The following is a 10,323-nucleotide window of genomic DNA, read 5'->3' as shown; positions in this document are numbered from 1 at the left end:
ACATTTCTCGTACGGCGCCCCTGCGCCGCTCGGATGCACTCTTTGTCCTTGTCGCTGGCCAGCGTAAAGGGTCGCAGGCTTCCAAATCAACCCTGGCTCGGTGGATCAAGGAACCAATTCTCGAAGCTTACCGTTCCTCCGGGCTTCCGGTTCCCTCAGGGCTGAAGGCCCATTCTACCAGGGTCGTGGGAGCGTCCTGGGCTTTGCGGCACCAGGCTACGGCTCAGCAGGTGTGTCAGGCGGCTACCTGGTCGAGCCTGCACACTTTCACGAAACACTATCAGGTGCATACCTATGCTTCGGCAGATGCCAGCCTAGGTAGGCGAGTCCTTCAGGCGGCGGTTGCCCACCTGTAGGACGGAGCCGGTTGCGGCTCTATTATGAGGTATTATTTACCCACCCAGGGACTGCTTTTGGACGTCCCAATTGTCTGGGTCTCCCAATGGAGCGACAAAGAAGAAGGGAATTTTGTTTACTTACCGTAAATTCCTTTTCTTCTAGCTCCTATTGGGAGACCCAGCACCCGCCCCTGTTTTTTTGTGTACACATGTTGTTCATGTTGAATGGTTTCAGTTCTCCGATATTCCTTCGGATTGAATTTACTTTAAACCAATTATAATTTTTTCCTCCTTCTTGCTTTTGCACCAAAACTGATGAGCCCGTGAGCACGGGGGGTGTATAGGCAGAAGGGGAGGGGCTTTACACTTTTAGTGTAATACTTTGTGTGGCCTCCGGAGGCATGAGCTATACACCCAATTGTCTGGGTCTCCCAATTGGAGCTAGAAGAAAAGGAATTTACGGTAAGTAAACAAAATTCCCTTCTTTTTCTCTATTTCGTTCCGTTTTCGAGATAAAAATGCTACGCCCGTTGTTTTCCACCAGGTGGCGCTATAGGTGGCTTCATTGCGTAGCGCATGGCTACTTTACTATACCTAGACACCACTTCTATGCCTATAGCTGCCGCCGTTCTCAAGTTAATGGCGGTGGACAGGATATGGGTGGACACACTGTATATAGGTGCGGTGTATACAGGATATGGGTGGACACACTGTATATAGGTGCGGTGTATACAGGATATGGGTGGACACACTGTATATAGGTGCGGTGTATACAGGATATGGGTGGACACACTGTATATAGGTGCGGTGTATACAGGAGATGGGTGGACACACTGTATATAGGTGCGGTGTATACAGGACATGGGTGGACACACTGTATATAGGTGCAGTGTATACAGGAGATGGGTGGACACACTGTATATAGGTGTGGTGTATACAGGATATGGGTGGACACACTGTATATAGGTGCGGTGTATACAGGAGATGGGTGGACACACTGTATATAGGTGCGGTGTATACAGGACATGGGTGGACACACTGTATATAGGTGCAGTGTATACAGGATATGGGTGGACACACTGTATATAGGTGCAGTGTATACAGGAGATGGGTGGACACACTGTATATAGGTGCGGTGTATACAGGAGATGGGTGGACACACTGTATATAGGTGCGGTGTATACAGGAGATGGGTGGACACACTGTATATAGGTGCGGTATATACAGGAGATGGGTGGACACACTGTATATAGGTGCGGTGTATACAGGAGATGGGTGGACACACTGTATATAGGTGCGGTGTATACAGGAGATGGGTGGACACACTGTATATAGGTGCGGTGTATACAGGAGATGGGTGGACACGCTCTGTATAGGTGCGGTGTATACAGGAGATGGGTGGACACACTGTATATAGGTGCGGTGTATTCAGGAGATGGGTGGACACGCTGTATATAGGTGCGGTGTATACAGGAGATGGGTGGACGCACTGTATGAAGCTGGTGTTACATGATCGCAGGGCTGTGATGGTGACTGAGGCTCCTCTATGGCCCCTATGATCAGCACTGATCTATACATAGAGGACATGGAAGGCTTTGGTTATGACAGTTGTGTGTAATATGGCACTATCTTCTCTCGCAGGCTGACCAGTGCACCGGATTACAAGGTTTCCTCATTTTCCACAGCTTTGGAGGCGGCACAGGCTCAGGATTTGCATCTCTTCTGATGGAGAGACTCTCTATAGATTATGGCAAGAAGTCCAAGCTTGAGTTTGCAATCTACCCAGCACCGCAAGTGTCCACAGCAGTGGTGGAGCCATACAACTCCATACTGACCACACACACCACGCTGGAGCATTCAGATTGCGCCTTTATGGTGGACAATGAGGCCATTTATGATATTTGTCGCCGAAACTTGGACATTGAACGTCCAACATACACAAATCTCAACCGTCTCATTGGGCAGATCGTGTCGTCCATCACTGCCTCGCTGAGGTTTGATGGGGCTTTAAATGTTGATCTCACCGAATTTCAGACAAACCTGGTTCCATATCCACGTATCCATTTCCCGCTGGTCACGTACGCGCCTGTCATCTCTGCAGAGAAGGCCTACCACGAGCAGCTGTCCGTGGCTGAAATAACCAATGCCTGCTTTGAGCCTGCAAACCAGATGGTGAAGTGTGACCCCCGCCACGGCAAATACATGGCCTGCTGCATGTTATACAGGGGGGACGTGGTCCCCAAGGATGTCAACGCCGCCATCGCAACCATTAAGACAAAACGCACTATTCAGTTTGTAGACTGGTGCCCAACAGGATTCAAGGTTAGTATTAGAAACCCACCCACACCGGCCTAAATGGAAAGTGTCATTACCAGTGCCGAGAATATTAGCACAGAATTAGATTGGTGGAAAAACCCATATAATAAAGTGAAGCCTATAGAAAAGATATACCATCACATGACTAGTGGGGTGCAGATTGTGAGATTGAAGCGGATCCACTAATTTTCCTACACATTGACATCTTAGCCCCTTCAGTCTCAGGATTGTGGGGGGTCCTAGAAGTATAACCCTACTGATAATAAAGTGATGGCATGTCCTTGCCAAGGAAAGGTCATCAATATACCAAGTCTGAAGACTCCATTAGGCCCTGTGCGCACACTGCGTTTTTACCCGCTTTTTTTGTGCGATTTTGCTGCAGAAATTTGAGAAAATGGTTGTGCCTTTCTGCAGACATTCCCCAGAAAAACCTATGGGGAAAAAAAATAGCTGTGCGCACACTGCGTTTTTTCTTAAGAAAATCTACCAAAAGAATTTTCTTAAGAAAAAGAATGAGCAGTCACTTCTTTTCTGCAGGTAACTGCGTTATTCACTCCATTGACTGCAATGTAATCATGAAATAGCGCAGGTAGCAAATCATGTGCGTTTCATTGCGTTTTCCTGCGTTATTCCCGCGTTGTTTCACGTTTTTCGGGACATAGTGTACATCACTGCCCTGTGTTTTGCAAGGACGTGATGTGACTAGAAGAGGCAGAGGAAGTTCCTCCATTTTCAGTGGTGTAGGAAGTATACATATATAATGCACAGACACATAGAAATCCAATGTACATATTAAAAAAAAAAAGCGTGTGCTCCGCCGTATTTTTACCGTCCAGCCGGGTAAGCACACAGCAGCGGCCCGATATTCTCAGGCTGGGGAGGGCGAGGGCCAGGGTAAATATCAGGTAAAAGCAAAGCACTTTCTTTGTCGCTCCATTGGGAGACCCAGACAATTGGGTGTATAGCTCATGCCTCCGGAGGCCACACAAAGTATTACACTAAAAGTGTAAAGCCCCTCCCCTTCTGCCTATACACCCCCCGTGCATCACGGGCTCCTCAGTTTTTATGCTTTGTGCGAAGGAGGCTGACATCCACGCATAGCTCCACAGCTTGGTCAGCAGCAGCTGCTGACTAGGTCGGATGGAAGAAAAGAGGGCCCATAAAGGGCCCCCAGCATGCTCCCTTCTCACCCCACTGTGTCGGCGGTGCTGTTAAGGTTGAGGTACCCATTGCGGGTACACAGGCAGGAGCCACATGCTGTTTCTTTGTCGCTCCATTGGGAGACCCAGACAATTGGGGTGTATAGGCTATGCCTCCGGAGGCCGCACAAAGTATTACACTAAAAGTGTAAAGCCCCTCCCCTTCTGCCTATACACCCCCCGTGCTCCCACGGGCTCCTCAGTTTTTATGCTTTGTGCGAAGGAGGCAGACATGCACGCACAGCTCCATAGATGGGTCAGCAGCAGCTGCTGACTATGTCGGATGGAAGAAAAGTGGGCCCATATAGGGCCCCCAGCATGCTCCCTTCTCACCCCACTCTTGTCGGCGGTGTTGTTAAGGTTGAGGTATCCATTGCGGGTACGGAGGCTGGAGCCCACATGCTGTTTTCCTTCCCCATCCCCCTTAGGGCTCTGGGTGAAGTGGGATCCTATCGGTCTCCAGGCACTGAGACCGTGCTTCATCCACAACTCCTGGGAGCCTGCTGGATAGGAGCTGGGTATCGTTCAGGGACATGGCCCTGCTACTTGGAGGTACTCTGTGTCCCTGTGGGGACCGCGCACAGCAACACTCCAGCATTGCTGGGTGTGCTAGTGCACCGGGGACCGCGGCGCTGACCGGGTTAATGTGCCATTACACACTCAGCGTCGCTGAGTGTGTTTATGTAGGGGGACTACCGCACTACCGCCGCCGCCGCCATGTTTTAACACTGAGGCGCGGCTGGGACTTGTAGTGCGCCGGGGACTTCCGCGCGGCCGCGCTTTTATGGCAGCCGCGCTTATTACTTGAGTCCCCGGCTTGTACGGCCTAGTGTTTCCTCCTCCCGCCCACAGCCCTGACAGGCAGGGGAAGGGCGGGACGCTGTACAGACGAGCAGCAGTGAGGGCTGGAGCATGCTTTGCATACTCCACCCCCCTCACTGTGCACTGTGAGGCACCAATTCCCGCACTTTCTGGGTCACGCCCACGGCTCCCTCCTCTCCTCAGGACGCCGGCAGCCATTCCTGTCAGCTCCTCGGACGCTGCAGAGGGGGACAAATTCTGGGAGACCCAGGCAGGGACTCTGGTGGCCTCACAACCGCTTTAAGCGGGTGGTAAGCAGCACCTGTGGTGCTAGCCCCATTGTGCAGAAGTGTAATTATATGTTTATGGTATATATTTTACACTGTATAGTGCACAGTTGATTTCTGGCTATATTCCCTATTGTGTTACTCAGGGAAGACAATAGCATGGCGCCCACAAAAGGCAGGGGTGCCAAAACACAGGCTTACTATGCTGCCTGCGCCGCATGTACGACGCCGCTACCGGCAGGTTCCACTGACCCTCACTGTGTGCATTGCTCGGCCCCTGCTGCACTTACTCAGCCGGAGCCTCTGCTAGGGGGGGCCCAGGGGGCTCCACCTGCTGACACTGTCCAGGTGACAGGGACGGAGTTTGCAGTCTTTAAGGATAAACTCTCTGAGACTATGGCTAAGATACTAGAAGCCTTGCAGTCCAGACCGGTATCTCAGCACAGGGACTCTGTTGAATCATTGTTCCCTGGCCCCCCTCTGTTGGACCAACAATGTCCCCCCGGGGATTATCATAGAAACCTGGCTGAGGGCTCTGACACAGACCCCAGTCCCAGACCGACTAAGCGAGCTCGCTTGGCAATTCCCTCGACATCATCATATTGTTCAGGGTCTCAGCGGGGGGAATCTCTGGTTGATGATGCGGAGACAGCTGATCAGGATTCTGATCCTGAGGCCGCTCTCAATCTTGATACTCCGGACGGGGACGCCATAGTGAATGATCTTATTGCGTCCATCAATCGTATGTTGGATATTTCTCCTTCAGCTCCTCCGGTGGAGGAGTCAGCTTCTCAGCAGGAGAAATTCCGTTTCAGGTTTCCCAAGCGTACACCGAGTATGTTTCTGGACCACTCTGACTTCAGAGACGCAGTCCAGAATCACCATGATTGTCCAGATAAGCGTTTTTCTAAGCGCCTTAAGGATACACGTTATCCCTTTCCCCCTGACGTGGTCAAGGGTTGGACTCAGTGTCCCAAGGTGGATCCTCCAATCTCTAGACTGGCGGCTAGATCCATTCTTGCAGTGGAAGATGGGGCTTCACTCAAAGATGCCACTGACAGGCAGATGGAGCTCTGGTTGAAATCCATCTATGAAGCTATCGGCGCTCCTTTTGCCCCAGCATTCGCAGCCGTATGGGCGCTACAGGCTATATCAGCAGGTCAAGCGCAAATTGACGCAGCCACACGCACTTCCGCGCCCCAGGTGGCGTCCATAACCGCTCAGACGTCGGCAATGGCGTCTTAAGCTATTAATGCTGTCCTGGACTCTGCGAGCCGTACGGCGGTTGCATCCGCCAATTCGGTGGTACTCCGCAGGGCCTTGTGGCTACGGGAATGGAAGGCAGATTCGGCTTCCAAAAAGCGCTTAACTAGTTTGCCAATTTCTGGCGACCGGTTGTTTGGCGAGCGTTTGGATGAAATCATCAAACAATCCAAGGGAAAGGATACATCCTTACCCCAGCCCAAACCGAACATACCCCAACAGAGGAGGGGGCAGTCGAGGTTTCGGTCCTTTCGGGGCGCGGGCAGGTCCCAATTCTCCTCGTCCAAAAGGTCTCAGAAAGGTCAAAGGAACTCTGATTCATGGCGGTCTAAGTCACGTCCTAAAAAGACCACCGGAGGTGCCGCTACCAAAGCGGCTTCCTCATGACTTTCGGCCTCCTCAATCCGCATCCTCGGTCGGTGGCAGGCTCTCCCGCTTTTGCGACACCTGGCTGCCACGGGTAAAAGACCGCTGGGTGAGAGACATTCTGTCTCACGGTTACAAGATAGAGTTCACCTCTCGTCCCCCGACTCGATTCTTCAGGTCATCCCCGCCTCCCGAGCGAGCCGATGCTCTTCGGCAGGCGCTGGGCACTCTGAAAGCAGAAGGAGTGGTGGTCCCTGTTCCTCTTCAGCAACAGGGCCACGGTTTTTACTCCAACCTGTTTGTGGTCCCAAAGAAGGACGGGTCTTTCCGTCCTGTCCTGGACCTGAAACTGCTCAACAAACACGTAAGGACCAGGCGGTTCCGGATGGAATCCCTCCGCTCCGTCATCGCCTCAATGTCCCAAGGAGATTTCCTTGCATCGATCGATATCAAAGATGCTTATCTCCACGTTCCGATTGCTCCAGAGCATCAGCGCTTCTTGCGCTTCGCCATAAGAGACGAACACCTGCAGTTCGTGGCACTGCCGTTCGGCCTGGCAACAGCCCCACGGGTTTTCACCAAGGTTATGGCTACTGTAGTAGCGGTCCTCCACTCTCAGGGTCACTCGGTGATCCCTTACTTGGACGATCTCCTGATCAAGGCACCCTCTCAGGAGGCATGCCAACACAGCCTCGACGCTACCCTGGAGACTCTCCAGAGTTTCGGGTGGATCATCAATTTTCCAAGGTCAAGTCTGACACCGGCACAATCGCTGACATATCTTGGCATGGAGTTTCATACCCTCTCAGCGATAGTGAAGCTTCCGCTCATCAAGCAGCGGTCGCTACAGAAGGGGGTACAATCTCTCCTGCAAGGTCAGGCACACCCCTTGAGGCGCCTCATGCACTTCCTGGGGAAGATGGTGGCAGCAATGGAGGCAGTCCCTTTCGCGCAGTTTCACCTGCGTCCTCTTCAATGGGACATCCTTCGCAAATGGGACAGGAAGCCGACGTCCCTCGACAGGAACGTCTCTCTCACAGGCGACCAAAGCTTCACTTCGGTGGTGGCTTCTTCCCACTTCATTATCGAAGGGGAAATCCTTCCTACCCCCATCCTGGCAGGTGGTCACGACGGACGCGAGTCTGTCAGGGTGGGGAGCGGTTTTTCTCCACCACAGGGCTCAGGGTACGTGGACCCGGCAAGAGTCTTCACTTCAGATCAATGTTCTGGAAATACGGGCAGTGTACCTTGCCCTGAAAGCGTTCCAGCAGTGGCTGGAAGGCAAGCAGATCCGAATTCAGTCGGACAATTCAACAGCGGTGGCATACATCAACCACCAAGGCGGCACGCGCAGTCGGCAAGCCTTCCAGGAAGTCCGGCGGATCTTGATGTGGGTGGAAGCCACGGCCTCCACCATCTCTGCAGTTCACATCCCGGGCGTGGAAAACTGGGAAGCAGATTATCTCAGTCGCCAGGGCATGGACGCAGGGGAATGGTCCCTTCACCCGGACGTGTTTCAGGAGATCTGTTGCCGTTGGGGGGTGCCGGACGTCGACCTCATGGCGTCCCGACACAACAACAAGGTACCGACGTTCATGGCACGGTCTCAAGATCCCAGAGCTATGGCGGCAGACGCCTTAGTTCAGGATTGGTCGCAGTTTCAGCTCCCTTATGTGTTTCCTCCGCTGGCACTGTTGCCCATGGTGTTACGCAAGATCAGGGCCGACTGCCGCCGCGTCATCCTCGTCGCTCCAGACTGGCCGAGGAGGTCGTGGTACCCGGATCTGTGGCATCTCACGGTCGGCCAACCGTGGGCACTACCAGACCGACCAGACTTGCTGTCTCAAGGGCCGTTTTTCCATCTGAATTCTGCGGCCCTCAACCTGACTGTGTGGCCATTGAGTCCTGGATCCTAGCGTCTTCAGGATTATCTCAAGAGGTCATTGCCACTATGAGACAGGCTAGGAAACCAACGTCCGCCAAGATCTACCACAGGACGTGGAAAATTTTCCTGTCGTGGTGCTCTGCTCAGGGTTTTTCTCCCTGGCCTTTTGCCTTGCCCACTTTTCTGTCCTTCCTTCAATCTGGACTGGAAAAGGGTTTGTCGCTCGGCTCCCTTAAGGGACAAGTCTCAGCGCTCTCTGTGTTTTTCCAGAAGCACCTAGCTAGACTTCCACAGGTACGCACGTTCCTGCAGGGGGTTTGTCACATCGTTCCTTCTTACAAGCGTCCGTTAGAACCCTGGGATCTGAACAAGGTGCTGAGGGTTCTTCAGAAACCACCATTCGAGCCAATGAGGGATATTTCTCTCTCACGCCTTTCGCAGAAAGTGGTCTTCCTAGTAGCAGTCACATCACTTCGGAGAGTGTCTGAGCTAGCAGCGCTGTCATGCAAAGCCCCTTTCCTGGTGTTTCACCAGGACAAGGTGGTTCTGCGTCCGGTTCCGGAATTTCTCCCTAAGGTGGTATCCCCCTTTCATCTCAATCAGGATATCTCCTTACCTTCTTTTTGTCCTCATCCAGTTCACCAATGTGAAAAGGATTTGCACTTGTTAGATCTGGTGAGAGCACTCGGACTCTACATTTCTCGTACGGCGCCCCTGCGCCGCTCGGATGCACTCTTTGTCCTTGTCGCTGGCCAGCGTAAAGGGTCACAGGCTTCCAAATCAACCCTGGCTCGGTGGATCAAGGAGCCAATTCTCGAAGCTTACCGTTCGGCTGGGCTTCCGGTTCCCTCAGGGCTGAAGGCCCATTCTACCAGAGCCGTGGGCGCGTCCTGGGCTTTGAGGCACCAGGCTACGGCTCAGCAGGTGTGTCAGGCGGCTACCTGGTCGAGCCTGCACACTTTCACGAAACACTATCAGGTGCATACGTATGCTTCGGCGGATGCCAGCCTAGGTAGACGAGTCCTTCAGGCGGCGGTTGCCCACCTGTAGGAAGGGGCCGTGTTACGGCTCTATCACGAGGTATTAATTTACCCACCCAGGGACTGCTTTTGGACGTCCCAATTGTCTGGGTCTCCCAATGGAGCGACAAAGAAGAAGGGAATTTTGTTTACTTACCGTAAATTCCTTTTCTTCTAGCTCCAATTGGGAGACCCAGCACCCGCCCCTGTTTTTTGTGTACACATGTTGTTCATGTTGAATGGTTTCAGTTCTCCGATATTCCTTCGGATTGAAGTTACTTTAAACCAGTTTATAATTCTTTTTCCTCCTTCTTGCTTTTGCACCAAAACTGAGGAGCCCGTGAGCACGGGGGGTGTATAGGCAGAAGGGGAGGGGCTTTACACTTTTAGTGTAATACTTTGTGCGGCCTCCGGAGGCATAGCCTATACACCCCAATTGTCTGGGTCTCCCAATTGGAGCTAGAAGAAAAGGAATTTACGGTAAGTAAACAAAATTCCCTTCTTTCCTTCCCCATCCCTTACTGGGCTCTGGGTGAAGTGGGATCCTATCGGTCTCCAGGCACAGGGACCGTGCTCCCTCCGCAGCCCCTGGGAATCTGCTGGATAGGAGCCGGGTATCGTCAGGGACAAGGCCCTGCTACTGTGAGGTACTCTGTGTCCCCGTGGGGACCGCGCATGGAGCGCTTGTGCCATACACATTACAGCACTGCTGGGTGTGTTAGTGCGCCGGGGACTACCGCGCATTGAGCGCTTGTGCTATACACATTGCAGCACTGCTGGGTGTGTTAGTGCGCCGGGGACTACCGCGCGGCCGCGCTTATTGCCGGCCGCGCTTATAACTTTAGTCCC

General features: G+C 52.8%; 1 pseudogene; it reads left to right on the top strand.

Moving 5' to 3' along the window:
* Positions 1 to 1,979: 1,979 nt before the first annotated feature.
* LOC142281776 (tubulin alpha-8 chain pseudogene) lies at positions 1,980 to 2,765 on the top strand (annotated as a pseudogene).
* The last annotated feature ends 7,558 nt before the right edge of the window (positions 2,766 to 10,323 follow it).

The sequence above is a fragment of the Anomaloglossus baeobatrachus genome, unplaced genomic scaffold (genome assembly GCF_048569485.1).
Source record: "Anomaloglossus baeobatrachus isolate aAnoBae1 unplaced genomic scaffold, aAnoBae1.hap1 Scaffold_4838, whole genome shotgun sequence".
Lineage (NCBI taxonomy): Eukaryota > Metazoa > Chordata > Amphibia > Anura > Aromobatidae > Anomaloglossus > Anomaloglossus baeobatrachus.
This window is presented reverse-complemented; position numbering and strand designations above follow the sequence as displayed.